Here is a 26,497-nt window from a genome sequence, read left to right on the forward strand (position 1 = left end):
CTCTCTCTCTCTCTCTCTCTCTCTCTCTCTCTCTCTCTCTCTCTCTCTCTCTCTCTCTCTCTCTCATCCTCCTCCTCTTCCCGATAGTCAATTGAGCGGCGCGTGTCGCTTTAAGTAGACGCAGCTCTTGTTCGCGGTAATCAGATAAACGGCAGCCGCAAGCAGCATCTGAGGCGGAGCTCTGCGACCTGACAGAGAGACGCTGAGAGGGGGTGGGGGGTGCTCAGTTTGTTTTGTACAGAAAATGGCATTTATGATGTTTTTCACAACATGTGACATTAATATATAATTTCACTTCGCTTTACCTCACTTTCTTGCACTGCATTGCAAATAGCCAACATGGAGATGCCACACATTTTACCTTATACAGTACTTCTGTTTTCTTAGAACCACTATATCAGACTTTTGGGAAGTGGTAGGATTTCATGAGGAGACACATATCCAGGTCGGCTGGGAACACATGGCACATCTGAATCAGCTGGCGAGGCACATCCATGTGGACCACGTGCAGTGGATGGATTAGCATCAGCTGGTAGATCATCTGCAGCAGGTGGTTCATCTGCAGGTGGTTCATCTGCAGGGAGTGGACCATCCGGATGATCTGCAGGTCGGGAACCATCCAGATCATCTGAAGTGGATTGACCAGTGGATGCAGGCTGCAGCTCAGGATATGGCCGGTCTGGCACCATGGATGATGCAAACGCTTTCCCAGGGGAAATATCTCGCTTGTATGGAAAATCCCAGTGGATTTGAATCCAGAAGTGATATTCTGTGGTGTCACTGCTGACAAGAAGGCCTCATTCAGAAGTCCTGCAATCTGGTAGATGGAGACTGTTTTGCCAGCTTTAGATCTCATCCACCTATCAAGAGCTTGGCTGTATAGAGTCTTGAACAGGCCATACACGGTCACGCTGAGAGGCTGCATGCGATGGGATGTGTGGGGCGGAAGGGTGAGCAGAACAATAGCATTGCTCTTTGCTTTTTTTACTGCCTTGAGTGAGATGTGAGCTTTACGATTTAAGATTAGCAGCATGGGATGGTCAGGTGTGTACTTAGTGTGCTGTATCAGGTGATCAAGGAACTCAGGCCAGGTGTCTTCATTCATCCATCCCATTCTGGTGGAGGCACCTTTGGCTCCTGGAGGTGCTCCTAAAATGAAGTTGTCCTTAAAACTAACTCTGGGGAAGATAAGCATGGGAGGTATGGCATTCCCAGCAGCATTCACTGCACACACCACAGTCACCAGTTCTCATTTCTTAGACGATGTGATAGAACCAACTTGCTTTTTTCCTTTCTCTGTCACAACCTGAATCAAATAGAAAGTTTAGAATCAATGGCATGTGCAATCAGTAGGCTGCTATTGGTCTAAAGGTACAATGTATTTTGTTTCAGTCCATTCATTTTTTTCCAGTTCAGTTTCACAACATTACTCATTGCATTAGATTCAGCATTCTGCCAATAGCTAGCTGGTCATTATCACAAGCCACTCAGTATCAGTCTGGTGCTCTGTAGTGTATCATGTGTAGCTTACCTGCCGTGGCCTTTGAACTGTAAAGACACCTGTTTCATCCACATTATAAATCACGTGTGGAGGGATTGTGTGCCTGTTAAAGAAGAGAGGGAAGGTAAAAACTTTACCTGAATCAAAACCAAATCTTACAGGTAAAGCCTCCATAAAACATTTGCAACTAAATAATTAATTCTGTCACCTGTCCATCACTACAGCCAGATTTTCCAAGAACTCCCTATCTGTAGATTTATTGAAGGCTGTAGCCCTTCCCAGGGATGCTGCCTCCGGAGTACGGACAGAGAGATGGCGACGTGCTAGGAAGCTGCCAAACCACTCTTCTGCTAAAGAGTAGAGAATTAATTTTTATAAGGTTTAGCTTTGTGGCAAGATCAATTAACCGACAGAATCATGTGATCTCTTGCCCACCCTAGCCTACCCGCACATTGTTTCCCTGTCCAATTGGCAGAGACAGGGATATTGTTTTTTTCTGCGTATTCAAATGCCAGTTCACGGCACTTGACTGGAGCAAAGCCATGAAACTGGTCAGCTAGTTGTTTTAAGTGTTTGGCAAGCTGCTCCATTTCATCTATGAATATTCTCTTTGCCTCAGATACTGCACCCCAGGCTACTGATTGTACTTCCCCTTTCTCTTTTTTCTTCATAAATCTTTGGAGGGTGGTCTTGTCAATATTTCTTTCTATTCCAGCTTTTCTTAGGGACTTCTTTCCTTGCATGACCTCAGCGGCTGCACTCTCCATCTCTGCAAGGGGTGTTTGGCCCCAGGTTGTCTTCCTGGTGTATTTTCTTGGCATGATGGCTTTTCTACAATGTTTATGACGTTAAAAATTAAACATATGCAATGTAATATTACATTAAAATATGTTTAAGACTAAACTTAACTTGTGCTTCATGGTGGGGTAAAGTGAGACATTGTCACACTTTACCCCACAGCATTTGTCTCACTTTACCCCACAGCCACCATTTTAGATAAAACAACATCTCTTAGCAATTCAGGCTAATCTTCAGCTGGCATCAATCACATAGTTTTATATGTTGGAAGTTCATCAACATGTATGATATGAGTTTTTCTACCTGGATCAATTTGCTTTGACACGACAGTTGATTTAGTTCACAGCAAGAAAAATCTTTACACGCAAAAACCATATTTTTGTGAAAAAAAAACATACTTACCACAGCATCAGCACCAACTTCTCTTTCATGGCAAGTGGGAAATGGGAGGGGCTTGAAAATATAATGGTCACATGACCACAAATGTGTTATTTTGCCTAGATACAGGGGGTGTCTCACATTACTTCGCTCTCCTAGAGGCAGACATCGCCCGACGGAGTTGCCATGTTCATGGCTTTCTCTCAAGTTTCCATCTCCAGTTCCCTTTGCGCAAGTGAAAGACATTGATTGTCGCTTGGCGAAAAAGAAAAAGGAGATTATTGACGAGAGTGTGTCAATGGAAACAGACCCAAAACCCGATGTATCAACAGAAGCACATGAGAACAGTCCTAACGCTCATACGCCGAGTGAAACCGAAGTAAGTTGGATGCATTATTTGAGAAGCTGGACAAGTTGAAGTACAAGCCTGTCTTGTTCAGCTGATAAACCCATATTCTGAAATATTAGTCCCACGTCCAACAATAAGGCACAGTACAATAATCACAAGACACACCGTTTTGAACTAAACTTGTGTCTCTTTCAGGATATGATGGTCATTTCTTAAGAGCAGCATAAAACACAGCAAAACAATGCCGTGCATAGACCCCAACATGGCTGCAAAAGCCATCGTGCCTGGGTTCATAATATTATCCGTAGTCCCACAATAGCGCCTGAATGAAGCCGAGTTTGCCCCGCGACCAACAGGCTGTTTGTTGCTGCTTCTACACGTCTGTCGCGCTGCCCGCTGGAAAACACGCGTCTACGCAGCTTCTACAGAGCTGTGCATTGACTTTGCATGTAATCTCGGCGCGCGTCGAAATCTTGACGCATTCGATGTGAACACACCATTAGCCCTGAAGAGTCACCAGCTGTCACTGTTTTACAAATGGATGTAACCATATGGACAGTTATCACTAGTATTATATATTATATTATAGCATTTAATCTAACTGCCTTCGTATGTATCTATGTATGTACCATGATTTTAGAGCAAGACCTTCAATGAGTGCCGTACAGTCTACATCATCACAGACATTCGTCACAGACCGAAACCACACAATACACAGCGCGTTCGTACAGTCCACCCACTCCGCAGACACCTGACCGGCAGGGAGCGGGTCCGGCACAGCGCATGCTATCTTGGGGTCTATCTGGACACTAAATTAAACTGGAAAAATAACACTGATGCTCTATTAAAAAGGGTCAGTCAAGACTTTTCTTCTTGAGAAAGCGTAGATCCTTTGACATCAGCAGAAAGCTTCTTCATGTTTTTTATCAGGCGATCTTAACTCGTGTCCTCTTTTATGCTGTGCTCTGCTGGGGGCATTACTGCGAATGATAAAAACCGGATCAGAAAGGATGGTCAGAAAGGACTAGAGGTGGGAAGATTAACACGTTGAACTATTGCCAGGTTAATCTCGCGTTAACTGCATTTTTTTTGTGTGTTTGCTTTTTTTGGGGGGTTTTGCATTGGGAGTTGCTTATCACTTCTTCAAGGGGAGCCATTATTCGTGTTTCTGCTCTGGCTTTTAAAAATAGCGATATCATACTATGAAACCGGAAATGCGAGACTCAGAAAGGATGTGGTTAGCAGACCAATCACAGTTTTGTGGGCTGCGAACGGCTTGCGTAGCTTTGTCGGATTGTCAAAGATTTTGGGCAACGCATGCAAGCACGCAAGAGGGCTTACTGGGTTACGCAAGGGGCACTTGCGCGCTTGCGTCTCTGCGTAAAACCAGAGTATAAAGCAGCCTTTACGACTCTATCAGTCCGGCCTGCGTGAGGTCAATCAAACATGATAAATAAATAAGATGCAGCTAATAATGAAATACGGCAACATTGCTTTCACTTTCAAGTGATTTATGTCGGTGTGCAGGCGCGCTTCTGTAGCCTCCCAAACAGGCAGTGTGATGAATTGAGCCTGAATAAACTAAATAACAATACATGCTTTCACGCATGTATTGTTATTTAGTTTCTGTTCTCAACGAGCAGCAAGTGCAGCAACAAGCAGCGAGCGCTGCAGCAGACGGCAGCCTCCGCGTCCAGATTGAAAGTTAATTCCGCATGCGCAAAGCTCCTTGCCCCGCGGTCTGATCCACTATGGCAGAGCACTTCTTCTGGATCTTTACTCTTCTCTCAAAGAGGAGAACTTTTCTCACATCAGAAGATGTTCAGTGTACTTGTTCAAGTCAACACAGACTGGACTTTTCTCACTGAGGATGAAAAACTGAACTGAAAAATATGAAACGCACTTATTGCTTTTGTATAAAGTTAATTAAGTGCTGGTCTTGAACATACAATTGCTGGTTTTTAACATACATCTTTAAGGTAAGCAACAGACTGAACATGGACAAAAAAAGCAGTGGTTTTGTCCCTCACAGGGACCCTTGCTGCAGTACTTGTTTTTCTTTTTAATGATAAACTATATATGTATTTATGTTAACTTGCTGTTGCTTCAGAGTGCCTGTTATATTGCTTTGATAACATTACTTTAATATTAAAGCGTGCAATATACTAGTTTTTACTGCATTGTTGAATTTGGTGCAGGATGCCATTAATCAGTTAATTTTTTTCAACTTTGCCCAGCCCTAGAAAGGACTCACTAGAGGTCACTTTGGAAAAGAGATCAAGTGGCATGTTAAAAAAGGATTGTTTCTTCTGAAAGCCATCCCCACCACTGTTTTTTTTAATTTCCTTAAAAGTTAATTCAGTGATCAATTCAGGATGCCAAAGTGTTCGACTGAACAACGATTTTTTTTCAATGAACACCTTTAGTTGTGGTTTTTACATTTAAAGGAGTGCAGAGAATGCCATCTCCACCGCGCTCCACTCCGCCCTCTCCCACCTGGATAACAACAACATCTAGGTGCTGTTCTTCGATTTCAGTTCAGCATTTAACATCTAGGGCTGAACGATTAATTGCATTTACGAGATTTTCTAATCGCAACGTGCGCGATTACAAGTGCATAATAAAATATTGTGACTATCCCCGTTAACTTTCTTGAAGTGAACTTAGTACGCTTAGTAGTGTTAGATCTCTGTTTTGTGTTTGTAAGACTAACTATTGTGTTCACATTAGCACTAGCCAACCGGAATTAGTTCAAGAGCTAACGACACTTAGACGGCTTTAGGGTCTCTATGAGACTGAACAGTGGATATTAAAATATTGTCACGATCCCCGTTAACTTTCTTGAAATGAACTTAGTACGCATAGTCGTGTTAATTCTCTGTTTGTAAGACTGTAACTACTGTTACGTTAGCTTCTGCTAACCGGAGCTAGCAGAAGCATTTTTAGCTTGGCTCTCTTAGCAACGTTAGCACTTAGCATTAGTTACGTGTTGGTGTGTAATCTTTACTCTCTTTCAGTGAACTAACTATTAGTGATGTATTTTACAGAGAGGATTCACAGCTGCCAGGGTCCAGAGGACAACATACAGCAGCAGGCTCCAGTCCGTCTCTGCAGATCACCAGGCCGCACACGGGCCGCAAAGCCAGCCACGGCTCATCATCCCCAAGATATAATAATAAATTTGGTTTCAGACATTTATTTAGGGCCATAATATCACTTTACACATGTGCCTTAGGACACAAAATAGAGAGATGTGGTGATTAGTAATCAGGAAGCTAAATATATACAAATATTAAAATCATTCATTATGTTTTGTTAGGGAAAAGAGAGGATAACATTAAAAAAAATCATATATTAAATCGCAATTGCAATATTGAGAGAAAGAAAAAAATCGCAATTAGATCATTTTCCCAAATCGTTCAGCCCTATTATCATCCCCTCAAAACTAAATGCCAAACTAGGTGAGCTTGGCATCGACACCTCCCTCTGCACCTGGAGACTGGATTTCCTAACCAACAGACAGTATGTTAGGTTAGGCAATCACACAACCTCGACCCTGACCCTGAACACTGGCGTTTTACAGGGCTGTGTGCTGAGTCCTCTCCTCTACTCCCTGTTTACCTACGACTGCACGCCTGTACTTGGTTTCAACACCATCATCAAATTTGCAGACGACACAACTGTGGTGGGCCTCATCAACAACAACGATGAGTCGGCCTACAACAGGAGTGTCCAAACTTTTTGCAAAGAGGGCCAAATGTGATAAAGTAAAAATGCCCAAGGGCCAATAGTTCCTTTTGACATTTTTTAAACCACAAAAGTTACATGAAAATACACACTTTCACTGTCACAATTAATGTTATTTTTCAAATGACAATGTAACCTAACCTAATATAATGTAACCAATTCTGCATTTCATTCAGTCAGATAACAATGAACTAACTCTATAGAATACCTTACATTTCTTTAAGTTAAATAACATTGTCTCATGAACATTTTAAACAGGAGTTCAAACTAATGCAAAGTAGTCGGTGTGCATTAAACTATAAAACAAGTGAATTTTGCCTGTATCTTTTAGAAGATCTTTTTTGAAAAGCAATAGTTTGTGTCACATTTTTCTCTGAGAATAGTGACATACTGTATGTTACTGTTCAAAACATTCAATTTTATATTGATCATTTGTCGATCAGGGGCCTCGCACTCTCTCCGGCCAATCACAGGGAAGCAGCGTGCTTGTTCGTAGTTTTTTGGTCTGTGATTGGTGGAGTAGGGGGAGAGGCAAAGGGCTCTGGAAGAAGTGCTGTGTGTTGTTGTTGTTGTTGTTGTACGTGAGTGTGGGCGATGTTAGCTGTTCCGCGTTAAACTACTGTTCAATGTAAACAGTAGTTTAACAGTAGGCTACTACTGTTCTACAGTAGTAGAACAGTAGTAGCCTCTCTTCTTCTTAGGAAGAAGAGAGGCTGGACGTCGTGGTGAAAGTTAAACACAGATATTTTTTCAGCCTTCCATTAAATGGGAGTTCCTATTAAGTAGATAACTAGACTCTTATTCCAGAGTGTATAAGATTTATTTCAACAAGAGTTACTATTGCAGCGTGATCGGAGATCTTGCCGGGGAAAGAGGAGAGGATGGGGGGAGGGGGGGGAGTAGGAAGGCAAGATCTCTTAGCCTAACACGGTGGTTACTCCTTTGACTAATTATCTCAGTGATCCCGGAAGAAATAACAATCTTCATCCAATATGAGTATAATGTCTTAGGTCTTTTATCTCACCCTGGGCTCAATTGTTAGGACTTTTGATTATTTCGAGTTAAGTTATAGGTTTTGTTGAGGGTGTTTTACAGCTCTATGATGTCAGTGGGCTATAACTTGTCTCAACCCGTATAGCAAGTGTGTGCATTATCTACACCTTCTCTCTGCCTGTTTGACACTTACAACAATTTCAACTCAATGAAACAGTGCTCAGTGTAAAAAGTAAAATGAAAATAAAACTAAATTCAGAGCTGGTGAAAACCACTTTCTCTGTTTGGTGTTCCTGTACTGCTGTCAGGCACTCTTATCCTGATAGAAAAAGTTTCCTCCAGACTGAAGTTAGAGCCCTGCCCTCCAGGCTAGCTGGGTTCCCTGTCCCAACCCCTAAGGGCTGGGACAGGGTTGATAAGATTTTTCTTCTGTTCCAGTAACGTTACATATTAAGTCTAGTCTTCTCTAAATCTGTTTTTCCAGACCGTGGTCTGGTAAACAAGAAGAGTAAAAAGTAAGCAAAGAAGCGAGACTTTTTCCAAAGAGACTTTTTCCTCTCTGTGCATCACCTCTTGTACCTCACAGACACACTTAACCCCTCCTCCTTTTCTTTAAGGGTCAGTCCTAGATCTTGCATCTAAGATAAGCTGAGGGTTTGTTGCCTAATATGGTCACACTGGCTGCTGGACCCTAATACAAAGAAGAGCTTTTTACATTTACCCATAATATAGAAAAGATTATAAAACATAGCAACTTACAGCATCCTATGCATTTTAAACAATCTAATCACAAACTACTTGAAATAAAGACCAAACAGTATATATATATATATATATATATATATATATATATATATATATATATATATATATATATATATATATATATATATATATATATATATATATATATATATATTCCTTCAATGGTTAAAAAGATAATGGTTATACATAAAAAAAAATCAAAATGGTTATACAAGAATATCAAAATGGCTATACCGAAAATAGTTATACGTTTTTAATGATTACACTTTTGTACTTTCATAATTCCTCGACCTCTCAACACTATACATACAATACTTTTACTACAACTTTCTTTCTTTGTAGGTTAGCCCCTCAAGAGTTGAAAGACAGTCAAAAAGTAATGCATGTTTAAAAGGTTATAAAGGTTATAACACCGTGCCCCAAATCTCTTATTCTTTGGGGGTTAGCCCCTCAGTACTAAAAGACTCAGTTTACTCACAGAGTAAGAAAGTCTCCATTTGATTGCTCAAATATAGTGGTTCAATCTTGGGGACAGAGTCCGAGAAGGCACTAAAGAGGTGCACAGTTATCTCTGTGTATATAGGCAAGTGCAGTGAGAGTAGACAGTGATTTACTGCTGCAAAAAACTTGCAGAAAGGGAGGCTGAAGGTGTCAGTTAGACTGGCGCCTTGTACGCAGAGTTGGCAGATGAAACGTGCCAATGCTGTTTGACGGGGTCATGATAGGTTTACAGGTGTCAGACCTTTCATTAGTGTGAGTAATGGGTATCTGTAGTTCAACATGCTCTGACCTCGGTCACAGGTTCAATATCGTCTTTGGAGCAGGATACTTTTTGCCATGACCATATTTAGACCTGTCTTCCATATACTGTAGGATTCATCTGATATGACCATATTTGGATTTGTCGTAAAAAACAGAAATTTTTCTAAAGCATATCAATGCAGCGTGATAGAAACCATTTTTACTTATAAAAACAGGAATGTGCTAAAGCATATTAATGCAGCGTGATAGAAAACATTTTACTTATAACTTTTATAGTAATTTTCATTAAAGAAGAATGAAAGAGGAAAATAACTTTAGAAAGAAAAGAACTCATAATTTACATAAGCCAATCCTCAACAAGAGCATTTGTTATTGGTCGACTAGACGTTGGAGCGGCGTGTGGCTTACGCTTGCGAGCCCGTTGATCGGAGCACTGGGTTGTTCAACCCACATGGCTCCCGTCCCGATGTCCTCCTTATCAGTGTGTGTGTATGGTGTGCAGAGCGCATCAGTGTGTCTGTGATGTGTGAAAGGGGGTCAGTGTTCATGGATGTGTCTAAACTAAAGCTAATTTGTACTTCTGTATGGTATCCATTTTGTACTTTTGTATAGTATCCATTTTGGTTCGTATTAGGAGCCAATATATTCTTATAATCTTAATACTACGGTTAGCAAAGAGCCCCTTTACGTGAATGCGAACATTGCTGCAATAAACCTGCGAGTTAAGGAGACCAACGTCGGCGCGTCATTACTGCGGACGTGACAGTAGTTTCACGTCATCAACAGCATTGCAAACAGAGACGAATAAATCTGTTCTTCTGGTTCGCCCTTTAAGGCTTTTTAGGTTAAGCAGCTCTGTCACATTAATGTTGTCATCAATTCCTCTTAAAAAAAATCAGTAGGCCGCTAGTGTCAAATGCATCGGTGCTTTCATCGCAGGCTAATGAGAAACAATCAAAAGCCGCTCCCGTCACCCAGTTGCTCCTAAATATCTCAGAGCCACCAACTCTCACGGTTTCACCGTGTGACACACACTTTTTCATGTTTTTTTACACGCTCACACGCCACACAAGCAATATCTCACGGCAAAAAAATAGTCTGAGGCGCCCTCCACCTCTCTCTCATCTTGTCGAGGTTGTCCACGCTGCAAACCTTGACGAGAAGAGGTCCCTCTGCTTGGACGCAAGCAGTGCAGCTGAAGCAGGAGCCGCTGCGCGAGTGGGTAGGAGGTGAAGAAATTGTCGCACGTGACGTTGCGCCCCGTGAGTCCCTCGGTCACGTTGAGCACGACCAGCGACCCCAGGTTCTTCTCTGGGTGTCCGCCGCTCGGCTTTCCACTGTAGACTTGCATCTTTCAAGCGTAGCTGGATCTGGTGTCGCCGGCCACCCACGACTTGATCCCGTACTTGGCCGGCTTTCTGGGCATGTACTGGCGGCAAGGACAGCGGCCTGTTGTTTGCCGAAAGGAGAGCAGAGCAGAGGTGATGAGAGGAGATGAAAGCAGCGGTGATGAGAGGAAAGTATATTATTACGAAAAGCAGATAGTCAAGTACCTCTGAACAGAACCAGTTGCTCGTCCACCGTCACTTCGGGCCCGGGGTTGTAGAGGCGCAGCAGCTGCTCCACCCACAAGTCCTAGACGTCTCGCACAGCAGCCAGTTTGTCCGTCTCACGCTTCTCGTCTCGCGGCTGAAAACATGTATTAACCAGAACAAGTTGAAACCAGAGCCGACAAAAAAAATGATACTCATAAAAAAGTCCCTTCAAAACAAAACCACATGATGAAAAAAAAAGATGAAAGAAAAACAAATCAGATTTTTTTTTTCATTTATTGAAAATCACTGGTATATGTGACTCTAAATCAAGTCAAGAAAGAAGTAGAGGACTGTGGACCACTTCCTTATTGGCACTTTTCACAACAGGAGGTCGCCGCCGAGTTAGCTGGATGTGGGATATTTGAAAAATGTCAGGGAGCCACATGTACAGGGAGGTTCTAACGAAAGACCCAGCCAGTCTTATTGTGAGAAATGTAGGATCCAACATAATTTTCCGCCCTACATGTGAGAGACTGACCAACTGGTGACCTGATGCAGTCAAAACAACTTGGAGCTCAACGCTCTAATAACGCTCGATGTGGAGATGGATGTGGATTTCCGGAAGAACGCAGCGCTGAAGATTCTGCATTGTTATGTACATCACCCCGTGTGACTTCCCATCAACGCTGTAGTGTCTTTTCAGTGAGTGTTTCTTCCCATTTGTGTCTTTTTGAAACTACTTCTTAGTTGTTTGACTTTTTTGTTTACGCATGAAAGCTGTTTGAAAATGGCTGAAGATTCTGCATTGTTATGTATGTTGTAATACATTGTGTCCTGAAGATGCACTTTTAGTTTTTTCATTAAAATGCAGCTAATTGAGTGTAAAAGGGAATAGTTCCCTTTTAGCGTCACCACCAGCTGGTCGTTTTGGTTTATCATTAAACTTGTTTTTGCATACATATTCTGTACTATCTTAGGTTCAAAGTGCACCATCTTCTCATAAAATCAATTTGAGAAGTTGAGAAAGTTCCTCGAATTGGTTCATTAAGGGGTGATGATGGGTTTCAGAGCCAGACCAGTTGAGAACCACTGACAGCCCATAAAGTAGGGTGGCCTCACTGTGATTGACACGACGCTGACGATCTCCCTCCATCCTCTTCTCTTTTCTCAGGCTATAGATCAAACCTCCACGTGGCTTTGACCTTGGACCTCCTATTTATCACACACCTTTTCTGTTCTCTCTCAGACTCTCTTGCTCTTTAAGAGAGTCTCTATAGTCTCTTTGTCTTTTTACAAACACAGGATCTCTTATCCTCTTTAGTCTTTAATTAGCCCTCAGTATGATCACCGTCAGGTATTGATGGTATTGACCGCCAGCTGTAAGCTGCAGACGCTGCTTAATTTCTTTCCGTCTTCTCTCCACCAGTAATACATTACTTCACACAGACCAATGATACAACTAGCAGAACTCTGAAAAAGTTTTAAAAGTAACTCTTTGGTTCCCTTAAGACAGAACATGTAAAAAACTTAATTTCCAACTCGCCTCTAAAAAACCCAGCGTAAAATACAATGGCTCCACATGGGCCATGTGACACTTTACAAGAATGAATGCAAATTATTTCCTAATTATTATCTATAATTATGCTATAATTATAGAATGTTATAAATCAGATCCTGTGGTGGTTTGATAACTGTCAATGAACTGGACAAAATATTAGACATATTTTCATGAAACCGTGTCAATAAAGATCACAGATACTATATACTGTTTAATGACCACAGAAGTTCTATGGTAATGAGACACATATTTCAAAATGGATTAATCAGCTTCATAATAGATTTTGTGTTTTTCTTCATGTTTATGTCAGGATTGGGAAGATATTGATCTGGAGATTAGATTTCCGATTTAGGAATGTGGATCTTCAGGATTGGCTTGATGATAGGGTTTATAGTCATTTATAGTGTGATAATAATACAGCTTGTTTGAAGGAATACTTCACCCCAAAAGACCATTTCAACTTCAATTACTCCCCCCGTGTTGCCTTGGAAACTTTGCTTATTCTCACATGCTTCCACAGAAAACCATCAAAACGCAGTAAATCCTTGATGAATCAATCACCACAATCACCGACAGCAAAACTATACAAACAAAAAGTCTGATTCATCCAGTCATGTCCTCACTGCTTCCTGATCTCAAGCATCTCCATTAAAACCTTACTGTTCAAAACACTTGTTCGTACTCTTGCTGACAGGTGAGCTTGTTTATGCAGAAGGGATTTAGGAGCTTCCTCATCAAAGACATTTGTCTTTTGTGTTTGTGCAAGGAGTTTCAGTGTCCTAGTTTGGCCTGGTTTTGCAAGGGAGAGAACCAGTTTAGTTTAGTGAGGCTGTAGGATTGGCTCAACGTTTTTGTGTTAGTGTGTGTCATTATGGCGACACGTGTTCCTGGATACATGGAAACAGGTAGCAAGAGAGCTTTGCCGGAAGGTCTGTTTAGTTTGTGTTTGTTTACTCTGAATCTTCCTCTTTATAATATTGTATATTTTACAAGGCAACAAGTGTGTTTGTTTGTCTGCATACCTCCTTGAAGGGGTCATCGTTGAACAGAGGAAAAGTCTAAAAAGTAACAGGAGGTTCAGTCTCTGATTCAGATTATGTTATTGATCGACTGAGCCAGCCAGCCAGCCTGCCTATCTCTTCTCTCTATTTCTTCAACCTACCCTCTCACCCCCGTCTATCTTCCTTTGTTCCACAACAAATGAATGAACTTGTTTTGTTTTTGTTTCTCCTAAACTTGCTGATACACTAAAATTTATACAAGTTTCAAGGATTTTTAGATAACAAAAGATAAATTAATTATGTTTTTCTTCTTAGGACTCTTTTCCCCATCAAAGGTGTTTTTCTTGAACTGCAGCGAACTCATTTTGGAATCAAACCACTGTTTGTTTAAGTCACACATGGATGTGAACGTTTTATCGAGATCAGAAAAGTCATGTTGTGTATATATCCATTATTGATGTTCCCAAAAGTTCCTGTGAATCAGCTGCAGGTACGTGTGTGTGTTTGTCTTTCCTTCTCTGAAGATGAAAAGATTATCAAAAGGTCTGCGGTTGTTTCTAATCAATACAATCTCACAGCTGGATGGGAGAGAGCTTTTTTGGATGAGAGGGGGGTGATGCTTCATTTGGTAACAGTCAAACTGTTTGACATAACCCAGATACAGCTGAAATACATTTTCAAAAGTGTAGCTGGCTGGTTAGTAGATTTCATCACAGTAGATGTAATTTCTTGAATGTATAAACAAATATGTTGTGGTTAAAAACATGTACAGCAGTCACCTGGGTTAAAGGCTGACGTTTTCCATGTCCATGCTGTCATAATTACTGCAGCAGCAAGAGGGCTTTGTGAGGAAGGAAATCGAATCGAAAATGGAATACTAACATTAAAAAGTATGAAAGGTAAATTCACATTTACAAAAATATTATAATAAACACTGGTTAAATCTTTTGGTCCCCAATCGGCATTCCTGAAGTTTCTGTTCTGAATTCAGATTTTCTCTTTCAAATGTCTCACTGCAGTCTACTCGCTGATCTTTATCCCTACAAACAGTTTTAAGTTGTCTACTTATCCGCCCACAACTTTTTCTCCGGGCCTCATGACAGCAGTAGCAGCCCATTTCAACATCAGAGCCATCAATCTGCTAAATTCCCTGCTAATCCTGAGAAAGTATCCGTGCAAACTTAAACGTGGGACAAAGTACTCCAGCGTCGGCATTTAAGGGAAATAGGAAGGGAAGTCGATGTTAAGTGCAGAGCGAGGAGATCAAAACATGACAATGTGTGTTTAGCCCTGACAAGCTTGAAATTTGTTGTAGAAGTTGGTGAGGAGAGCAAAGGGAGAAGAGGCAGGAAGCCAGGCTTTGATTAGTTAAGAGCAGAGAGGCTGTGATTCCGCTCAGCTGGAGAGAGAAAGTATTGACATGGAGTCAGAGAACCAAGGCTTCCCCCTCGCCTCCCTCCCCATTCGGTCCCTCAGGTAGGCATTAAAATCCACCCGAGCGAAAGGAGGGATGTGAGGATGGAGAGTCAGAGGGATAGAAACCCTTGAGAGCTCAGCCGCAGCTTTGATTGAGCAGGATTCCTCACATCAACCGCAGGACTTCTATGGTACGCAAGCGCAAGGAGGGGCCGCCATCCTTAAAACCACAACGCTGTCAAAAATTAATCGCCGCCGCTTTACTTTTCAATTATCAATGCAGCGTGAGGCTGCACCGCAGCTTAAGGCTGGCTTAAGGTTACTAACGGCTGTTAACACGCAGGGGTTTCTGGAAATTGGAGTGGGAATGATGTGTGTTTTGGTGTTTTAACGAGTTGGGAGATTAAAGACGAGCAGCGCCACTACATTAGGATAATCTGCATACACTCAAAGAAGTTTTGGGGGTTGCTAGTTTCTGTGTTTCTTTGGACCGGTCGACCGAAACCTGCATGTAATTATGTCCCCCCTTTTTGTGTTTAGGGGATAAGGGTGTGGGAGAGGGGGGACGGGGGGGGGGGGGGGGGGGCAAACACAGGTCAGCCAAATAAATCAGGGCAAGAGCTAAGCTAAGTGTTATTGTGGTGGTACTGACAAAAGGTGGGAGAGATTGGAACAGTTGTGGTCGTGCCGAACAGATAGGAATCAAGAAAACAAAACTAGGCCTGACTATCTACCTCTTTTAACAAAACAAAGAAAATGGCTTCTCTAGCTTCTCTAAAAACTGATAACCAAAACAGACAGAGGGAGCACCAACCAATTACCTCATAGACACAAAGTACCTAGGTGTGTGCACAAATGTACAGGGTACCACAAACTTACCTACTGTCCACAACCTCTCACCAAAACCTTCCCACTCAATATTGTCTGTGTGCATAGACTACCAAAAGAAAACCACCCCCAAACTCTTCCTTCTAAAATGGGCGCTGATTGGTTGTCTAGCTGGAAACCAATTAATAGGGTGGAGCCTGTGTGGGAAAAAACAAGAGGAGAACACAAAAGACTGACGCAAAACACCCTCACACATAAGCTCAAACATAATAGAATGTTTGAGACTACATAGCCCGTGACAAAGTATCAGCAATATATTTTCAGAGCCCTTTTTTGGCATATTTGTAGGTTGTAGTCTTGGAAAATTGGAGACCAACGCATAAGACGTTCATTGAGATTTTGCATCCGTGAAAGGAAGACAAGCGGGTTATGATCAGTAAAACTTAGATCGGTTTTGCACTTGACCCGAGATAAACCTCAAAATGTTGTAGAGCCTCCTTCTCTATGGTGGAATATTTAAGCTGATGCTTGTTGAACTTCCGTGAGAAGTAACTCACAGGATGATCGATGGTCTGGTGATTTCCTTGCATAAGAACTGCCCGAGCTCCAACCCCACTGTAATCAACTTCCATTTGGAAAGACAACAAAAAATCTCGGGCAGTCAGAACAGGAGTGCAACAAATAAATGCTTTAAGGCTCTCAAAGGACTGTGTGTACTCACTAGACCAGGGGTCACCAACCTTTTTGGAATCGAGAGCTACTTTGAGGTACAAAATAATCCAAAGGGCTACTTGTTTGATACAAACTTCCTGAACAACAAACTTGCACAGGTCACCTTTTAATTATACTATATGTGAACTGTCTGATCACATATCAATGTTAATTATTCCTCACAATAATTATTAACAATTTCCACAACAATGATGGTAGGAAAAACATGTTTTTATCACTTTTTTAGAAAAATGAAAATAAAGTTATATCTGTGCAAAAAAAATAACTAATATTTAGTAACTACTAAATAGCTTATTGTTTAAAACAATAAGCTATTTTTTTGCAAAACAAAACAGAATAAGTGCAGATGTGTGAGCATCAGGTTGCATCAGTGGCTCAGTGAGCTGCTTTCCTCTACACATCTTTTTAAAACAGGGTTATAGATTTGATACGTACTCTCAATTAATTCTTAATGAGCTGAGGTCTGTTTTCTGATAAAAGATGCAACAGCATAAAGACCTTACGGAGATTTCATGAAGATTGGCTTTGGCAAAATGCCAAGAATCGGCGAGTCGCGCATGCCTGTTAGCAACGTACAGTGAACATTTAAAATCAGCATTTCCTCTCGCGCCCAGAGACTCTCGATAAAGTCAGAAACGTTGTTCATTGAGCTCCAGGCTGCAGCCTTTTTGTCTTGACCCGCATGTACATGAACTGTTAGGCTTTAAAACTGATAGCTGTTATCTTAAAATAGTGTTAGCTTAAAGCAGCAAATCCCATTGAAAAGCATGCGAAATATTTTTCGCCGCTCTCTCTCTCTTTCCACTGTGTGCCCACCCGTGTGTGCATGCTCTGTGCGCGCCCGTGTTGGAGGCGGACCTCCTCTGCTTGCGATACAGAGCAAAGTTTACACAAGACCATGGTCGATTGACACGGGCACCGTGTTGGCTACCTCTGCATTAGACCATACAAAGGGCTTTGCGGGACTGGTTAAAACAGTCAATGGCGCTGCAACCGAAAAGAGGTTTTTGCAGAACCGTCGATAATATCCTGAGATCCCCAGGAAACGTGCAGCTCTCTCCTGGTTTTTGGTTCAGGGAATGCTGTAATGCTGTGATCTTTATAGCTCTACAGTTCGGTACATAGTACAGTATATATAAACCTCTGAAAAGTAGCAGGAGCGTTACACATACCAAATGGCATCACGGTATACTGGAGGAAACTGTCAAGGGTTGCAAAAGCTGAAATTGTCGAAGTTAAAGGAACTTGCCAATATCCCTTCAACATGTCCAGTTTTCTCACGTATGTTGCAGGACCAATCTCATCAATGCAGTTGTCAATTAGGGGTAATTGTCAAGTTCTCTGGTGTTTTCTGAATAACTCTGGCCAAACTTAAAAATGACCTGGTACTTCCAAAGGGCGCACGAGACAACTATTTCCAAACATAGCTTATTTATTTATTATTTCTTCGAGCTGGCTGGAAAATCAACTTGAAAACCTTCTGTAACAGGTCTCGTTACCACGGGCGTATTGGGCACCACAAAGACAGCAACACAATTAGCTTTTGGTTGGTAATGAGCTTTATTTTGCCCCAGATACCAGACGACTCCGTCAGCATCGTTGCTTCAGTCGTCATCAGCCTTTGATACCTCCTGCGTCTTCTGCTCTGTCACTGTTTTATAGGAGACACACACACACAAACAGACAATTGCACCCAGCTGCGTATTCCCCCGGGCGCCTCACAGGGCAGCCCACTGCTCCTTAATCAAGGATGGGTCAAATGCAGAGAAGAATTTCCCCAAGGGGATTAATAAAAGTTTTAAAAAAAGAAGAAAAAAAAGATCACACTCAATCTCAGCACCTGTTCCCTGAGTTGCTCCTCCACTCCCCCTCCGCAGCTGAGCCTAAACCACACCCCAACATACCTCCACCGCCTGTCTTAGGCCAGGGAGCCGTCCGGCCTAACCCACTCGTGACACATCATTTACCCTGCGATAGTCCACGCAGAACCGTATCGACCCATCCTTCTTGACCACAAGAACGATGGGGCTAGACCAGGCACTGTTGGACTCTTCTATAACCCCATCGTCAGCATTGCCACCAATTCCTGTGGAGGAATCACTTTTCTCTTCTGTTCAGGTAACCTGCAGGGTCGTAACCGCACCGTCACGCCCGGAGGACTCTCAATCTGGTGCGTGATGAGGTTTGTGCGTCCTGGCAGGTGAGAGAACACGTCAGCAAACTGTGCTTGCAACTGGGCAACGTCTGTTCTCTGGGTCCCGGAGAAATGGGCTTTACAAAGGAGCGAGGTCGGATTGGTGGATTTTGGAACCTCAGGCCCGTAGCTCCTCTCTCTCAGAAATTGCGGACATTAGAGAAACAGACTCCGCCTCTCTCCATGCTTTTAGGAGGTTAAGGTGGTAGATCTGTGTAGCTCTGCCACTGTCTTGCCGTGTGACCACAAAGGGCCCTTGCCACTTGGCGAGATCCCGACTCGAGAGATGACCTGAAACAGAGCCTGCGCAACACTTTGCAGAAATGTTGCGCAATGGCACCGCCTCCGAATATCACGTGTAATCCACCAGGACTAACACAAAGCGAGATCCGCGTGCGCTCCGGTGAAATGGCCCGATGAGGTCCATGCCGATTCGTTCGAACGGAACCTCCATTAATGGCAGACGACGCAAAGGTGCCCTCGAAATGGCCGGTCGATTTACCAATTGACATTCCGGGCAGGAGGCGCACCAACGGCGCACCTCCCCCCGGATGCCCGGCCAATAAAATTGGGTCTTTATCCGGTCTAGCGTTTTTTCATGTCCCATGTTATAATGAGCCGAATGGAAAAACATTTCCCGGCGGCTTTTTGGCATTAACAACTGGGTGTTCTCCTGCCCTGTCTGAGTGTCACGACTCACCCGGTACAGCCTGTCCCTCATCAATGCGAAGTGCGGATATGCCTGCGCTGTGTCAGGGCGCAGCAGCTGACCATCAACCCCTATCACTTGGTCAAAGGCCGCACGCAGAGTATCGTCACAAGACTGCTCAAGTGGAAAATCCTCCATGGAGTGGAACTGGGAAGCCGGTGAAGCCTCCACAGGGGGCTGCGCCGGTTCCCCCTCTCCCTCCTCTCACTGCAGGAGAGGACAACCTCGCGTCCCCACTGAACACAGTGCACATATCGCATGACCCTGTCTGCCATGAACGCCCCCCCCCCCTAACCCTAGCCCTAACCCCCCCCCCCCACTGTCTGCCCCATTAACTCATTAAACCCGGGCCAATTGGTTCCCAAGATCAGAGGTGCGTAAGGCAGGAGCTAATCGCAGCCTTTGCATTATGCGTTTTGCCCCGTATCTAATCTCCACTGGCACTATAGGATACTCGTGAACGTCCCCATGCACAAACCTAACCTTCACCCAAAATGCATCCACCAATGCTCCGGGTCGAACCAGGCTCTGGTGGATCATAGACTGCCTACAGCCCGAATCCACCCTTGCCTGATGTGTACCCCCTGGATTCTTACCGGAATGCGATACGTCGCTTCCGGACCGGGGCAGGGTGTTGGAGAGCCGGCAACCCGGATTACCTGGCCCACCTCCATCAAGGGACACTCTCTCCGGAATTGTCCGGGTTACCCACACCTCCAACACTCCTGCCCTGATGTCTGAGGGGCCCTCTGCAGGTCAGGAAGGGTGCCGGTTTGGGCCGCAATCGGTAGATCGGGGCCCTGAAGGAGGGGTGCCGCCGACAGTGCCGGCGTGAGCCCTGCCAGGGTCTGCGGAGGTAGCCTCCTCCGCGGGGCGGGGGTCGCTCGGACCGGAGCGCGGCCGCTGTCCCCCGATTCGGGGGGATGAACGGCCAGATGATCCTCTGCCAGGGTGATGGCTGTCTCCAGATCTGTAGGGCAGTGGCAGCGGACCCATGCCGATGTTCGGGTTGGCAGTCCGACCACCTTCTCGACCACTGCTCGCGCCCCCACTGAGTCTCCAGGTTGTAGCCATCTAGTGGCGGCGTCCCTTGCCGGGGGTAGCCCCAGCGCCGCTGTCTGCGCCTCTCCAGCCAGGAGAGGCAGGAGCCGGACCGCCCACTCGCCCGCAGGCCAGCCACATGCCCCCACGGTTGCCTCAAACGACTCCAGGAAAGACTGGGCGTCATCGGCTGACGTCATCCTGTGCAAGGTGACCCCTGCCACCGGAGAGGGGGCCAGCGACAGCGCCGCTGTCCAGGCGGCGTTCTGTTCGAGGGTGAAGGCCTGCCTCTCGCCGTTGTCATGGAGAGCCCCCAAAAACTGCAATGCCCGCCACCATGCGCCCAAGCGCACCTCTTTGTGCTTCATGTGCCCAGCCCCACGTTTGGCTCCACTGCAACAGGTCTCGTTACCACGGGCGTATTGGGCACCACAAAGACAGCAACACAATTAGCTTTTGGTTGGTAATGAGCTTTATTTTGCCCCAGATACCAGACGACTACGGTGACCCGCACATACATGAACTGTTAGGCTTCAAAACTGATAGCCGATAGCTTAAAATAGTGTTAGCTTAAAGCAGCAAATCCCATTGTGAAAAGCACGCAACTTATTTTTCGCCGCTCTGTCTCACTCTCTGTCCACTGTGTGCGTGCCCCTGTGTGTGTGCTTGCCTGTGTGCGAGCCCGTGTTTGGGGTGGAACTCCGCTGCTTGCGATCCAGAGAAGAGTTTTAACGCGACCAAGGGTCTGTTGATAACAATTTAATTTTTTTAATGAAGCTGAATTAATTTTTTTTTAACATGTCTTGCGGGCAACTCACGTATGACAAGGTGCCTCCGGGCCTCGTGTTGGCTACCTCTCCATTACATGTTTAATGTCTAATGTTTTCAGTGCTTGGGCAAAGGCTTTTGACTTGAAATTGGTGCCTTGATCTGTTTGAACTACTTTTTGCAGACCAAACAATGAAAAGAATTTTACCAGAGCCTTTGTGATAACTGGAGCAGTTATCCTTCGTAGTGGGATGGCCTCAGGGAACCTAGTGGAAGCACACATAATAGTTAGTCGTGATCGTAGTGATTCCCAGTTTTAGTTTATTGCAATGACCCAACACAATCAACATAATTCTTTCAAACAGCTCACCCATTACTGGAATAGGGCAGAGGGGAGCGGGAGGAATCACTTGATTTGGTTTCTCTACAACTTGACACACATGACAATGACGAACAACATCAAATTTAAATCCTGGCCAAAAGAAATGTTGAAGGACTGTTTTTATAGGTTTTAGTAATCCCCATGTGTCCTGACCATGGGTGACCATGAGCTAAAGACAGTATTTGAGAACGATAGGACATCGGCACTACAATCTGGTAATTCTCACACCAATCAATCTCTTCTGGGACTCTACTAGTACAGCGACGCATTAACAGACCATCGTCAAGAAAGTAGGACATTTTCTGTTTCTTTGCTTCTTCTTGGCGAAGAACAGAGTACTGACATTTTACAAGGGTGGCGTCTGCTTGTTGGGATGTAATGTACTCGTCCCTAGTGGTCGGCAGTTCTACACTCCCACGACTGGTGTGAAAAGACCCAGTATCCGCAGGCTGGACCGCGGGCTGACCTTCTGACCTAGTCATATCAGCTTTGGAAAACTGCTCAGTGGCCAGAAAAGAGTTAGACAAGTCAAGACCATATTTCTTTGGTATGGGCCATTGTAATCACACAAGCTGGAAATGTGTCGGGAATTACTTCTGTCATGTTGTCAGACTCTAAGCTCTAATCAGGACTGTCTAGCACTTCAGGGATTGGCACAACTTGTCCCCCTGCTCAATCATTTCCCAGGATAAAGTCTACCCCACGAATGGGCAATGCTGGTAGTACAGCGACTTTAAAGAATCCACGTACCTGGGAGACTGAACATTAATTAGATGCAATGGGGCAGGTATAAAGCTCATGCCAACACCTTGAAAAACTGCCCTAGAGTGACATGAGGATACAGATGACAATAGAAAGACGCCTTCCCGAATGATGGACTGGGAACCTCCTGTGTCCCTCAGTATCTTTATTGGCTTCTGATCCTGAGGATCCCCAGGGACTGAAACAAAACCATCCAACAAAAAGGCCTTGAAACATTAGGTTCCTTCACTTTAGAACGTGACACTTCAGCTTTTGGTGGCGACACTCTCTTAATCAGACCCATGCCTTTTGGCTGTTGTGGGCTAGGCAAGGACTGTTGCTTACGCTTTGTCTATCAGTTTGCGCACCAGTCTTTTTATGGTTACTGTACTTTTGTCGGTAGGCTTCTGGCACAAGTTCATACGCACGCAAAATTGCCTCTTTGAGTACATCAAATAGTAAGCTTTCTTCGGAAAAAAAGAGATGACACGACTCCTGTGCTTTACCGAGCTTGCATTGGAGTAGGATAGGCTATATGTCCTTAGGCCAAGCTAGACCAGTAGCAATCCTCTCAAACGCATTGAAGTAGGAGTCAACTTCATACTCACGAAATGTTGGCAGGAAGACAATGTTTTTGCTGACATCAAAACTTGGTTGGTTATGACCCTTACGGAAAGGTGTTGAGACGTCTACTGGCCGTTGTCCAGCAGAAATTCTCATGGCCTCTATGTCAAGCTGTCGTAACTTAACTTATGTCTTGGCCTCAATCTCCAGTTTGCGTACCTGTAACTAAAGATTATAATCAACTCCTTTTCCCGGGACGTTGGAGCAAAGCTGCTCAAACTGTTCCAACGTACTGTAAGCTGCAATAATTGGCATGTTTTTCCAACAGTAGTAATAGAGCATTACTAAGACTTCCTCATACAACTGTTCACATGATATCACATTAAAAAGGTTTTAATTATTCCCCTATGAATGTCCAAAAATGTACTATGAATTGTGTGGCCCCACAGTGTGTTGCTGGTCCTGGATGCTATCAGAGTTTAAGCTCTCATTAGCCACTCTGTCCTGCTCTCAGACAGATTTGGGGAAGTTTACACAGCGAGAGAGTAATATTTTCATCCTAACATGAAAGTCTTTTGTCTTTGAATGTTAATGTGAAAATAGATTGTCTGCCACGTCCAGCACAGCTGTCTGTCTTGACCTCAGACACATCTCCCTTAGAGCCGGAGTTGTTAACAGATACTTTCATAAATAATAATATCTGCTTATAACTACATAATAATGTGTTAGAAACATTTATGACTGGTTCATAGCTGCTTATAAATGCTAAATGGGGGGACTTAAAAGTAAAGTAAAGCCAACAAAAATGTAGATGTCACAGAATCAAAAGACTTAAAGAAGTGATACATAAGTAAGTACCCTGATGTATAATACTCCATTGCAAGTAAAATGTGTAAAGTAAGTAGTAACTTGAGTATAATCTTCATTATTGGCCATAAAGCATTACACGATCCCTCTGTACCTCAACACTTTTTGCAGTGTTCTTGAACACTGAACTCCTTTTCTCGTGATAAAAGGAAAAGAAGCCTCAAAGAACAAACTGTCTTAAGGTTACGTATTGATAAAAAAAAAATTTATTCAGCTAATTTAGGCTGCGTTCTTTCACTCTGATTGCCTGTAACTCCTTTCATCAGTTGGTGTGAAAGCTTTTCTCCATTGAGTGAAGCCCAAACCTTTAGAGGAGGAGCCGGTGCACATTTTTTCTTAACTTAATGCCGACTGAGGAATGACCTCATTATTTATCATAAGGAAACCTAAAAAAAGCTGCTCTGCTTTAATTTTGCCGCTCGTGTTTTTACTTTTCTCCTGTGCAAATGTTACTTAACTTACTTTTAATGATTTGTTACAAAGTTTATCTGAAATTCAATTATGTGTTTGTGTGTTTATAAACTAATCAGCCTGAGAGTCGAACAGACACACATACACATTGTTATCTATTTAGTCCATCCTGCCTCCGCACTTGTCCTCTGACCCTCTGGGGTTGTGACCTCTGACCCCTGCTCTGCTCAGCCCAGTGTCACCACATCCCTCTGTGTTTGTGTGTGTGTGTGTGTGTGTGTGTGAAGGGAGAGAAAGGAGAACTGTAGGATACACAGATGCTTGCTTCTATCCCTGTGAGGACCTTCATTGAGACAATTGTACGTAAACCCTGACCTAAGCCTAACTCTAACATGATCTTAATTGATTTGATTACGATCTATGTTTTAAGTTGTACGAACACAATATAATAGAATGTTTTGTCATGAATATGAAAGAAAAATCTGACTCACTGATAATAATGAGATTTGTTCGTCAAGAAATGTGTTTGATTATAATAATAAACTGAGAAATTGAAATGGGATTGTCTTCGAGCTATAATTCTAGAATCTTTTCTAATAGAACAACTCAGACCTATAAGAGTTTTGATTCAACCACTTAACATTCAGCACATCATACACTAAGCGAGAAGGAAGGACACTACTGTTAAGAGATTTAATAAAGTTTACAGGCTTTTTAGTTAAGGCCTGTGAAAAATCAAACACTTCTATATTGTTCAACAGTGGCTTTGTTTCACAACTGTGATTTGAATTCAGATTTTGGGTTTCAAACATCTCACTCCAGTCTACTCGCTGATCTTTATCCCTACAAACAGTTTTAAGTCCACTTATCTGCCCACATCTTTTTATCTGGGTCTCCTGACAGCAGCAGCAGCAGCACATTTCAAGTACAATGTGCTGAGAGTCTGTTCGACTCTCAGGCTGATTATTCAACATCAGAGCCTTCAACCTGCTAAATTTCCTGCTAATCCTGAGAAAGTATCCGTGCATACTTAAACGTGGGACAAAGTACTCCGGCGTCTGCATTTAAGAGAAATACGAAGGAAAGTCTATGTTAAGTGCAGAGCAAGAAGGAGATTAAAAACCGGATAATACGTGTGTTCAGCCCTGACAAGCTAGGGGTTGTTGTTGAGGTTGGCGAGGAGAAGAGCACAGAGAGGAAGAGGAGGAAGGGGACTTGCATGTCTAAAATGTATAAAAAACGACACCGTGGTGCTTTAAAGGGCCGATCAAGCAGTTTAACTGTCCTATCAGGTCACAGGTTTAATCCCCAAACCAACAGAATAAACAGCTAGTCCCAGGTGCACCCCGGGAAAGATCTGTCCCAAGCAACTGCAGCATTTTTCTGACACTCAAAGTGAGGAAAGATACTGAAGCCCTGAGAGGTGAGTGAGAAAAAGACATCTGGTATTTCAAATCTGATTGGAGTGTTTTTTCTATCCAGTGAATATCGTGAGAACAGGTGGAGAACAGCTTGAAGATTAAAAGCATTCATGTTTTCTTCCAGGTGAGCTTTAATTGCTTGATTCATTCTAAACACAAGATACACTCATACATACATAGATACATATATGATGACTATTATGGCGACTGTGGCTCAGTGGTGAGAGGGGTTGTCTTTCAATCAGAGGATCGGTGGTTCGATCCCTGGCTCCGCTAGCCCATGTCGATGTGTCCTTGAGCAAGACACTTAACCCTAAATGGCTCCTGTAGCTGTGCCTATGGAGTCTGAATGTGTATGAATGATTGACTATACTGATGGCACCTTGCATGGTGGCTCCTCCCATCTGTGTGTGAATGGATGTGAATGGGTGAATGATGTCATGTAGTGTAAAAGTGCTTTGATTTGTCGGAAGACTAGAAAAGTGCTATACAAGTACAGGTCCATTTACCATATATGTAGTTTAAAATGTTGTCATATCTTTCTTTTGGATGCATGTATTTTAATCACTACATAATACCACTATTGGAAAGTAGCATTTCTGCCTCTTGTGGCTAAAATAGTATTACAAAAACACACTGTTAGAAAAATTCACTCGACCCATTGGAGTAAAATCATAAGAACAGGAATATTTATTCGTTGCAAGGAAGGAGCAGAGTCAGAAGTACAAGGTGATAGACAAATTGCATATCCAAGACTGCTCAAAGATCTCTCAAAGAACCACCTCTTAAATACTCATCATGACCCACTAACAGAAACCCTCATGACGTCTTCGGCCTAACCGTGAACCTTTCCCCTTGTCCCATAGAGCGGTTTGCAAGAAATGGTCATAGGATAACAAAGAAACTGCACGGTCTTTCAGACAGAAACAGACAGATTCCCCAGTCTCACTGCTATCAGGAGACATGCTGAGTTTGTGTGTAAAATTAAACAGACAGTAAGATGAGAAGTCTGAATATAACAGTGAAATAGTAAATG

General features: G+C 43.3%; 1 protein-coding gene across 1 annotated transcript in view; it reads left to right on the forward strand.

The window, feature by feature from the left end:
* The window catches only part of LOC137783415 (uncharacterized), a 53,200-nt gene that overhangs the window by 233 nt on the left and 26,470 nt on the right, over window positions 1–26,497 (forward strand). The gene's annotated exons all lie outside the window — the stretch shown is intronic.

The sequence above is a fragment of the Clinocottus analis genome, unplaced genomic scaffold, assembly GCF_023055335.1.
Source record: "Clinocottus analis isolate CAN_PGR_092001 unplaced genomic scaffold, fCliAna1.0.p SCAF_13, whole genome shotgun sequence".
Lineage (NCBI taxonomy): Eukaryota > Metazoa > Chordata > Actinopteri > Perciformes > Cottidae > Clinocottus > Clinocottus analis.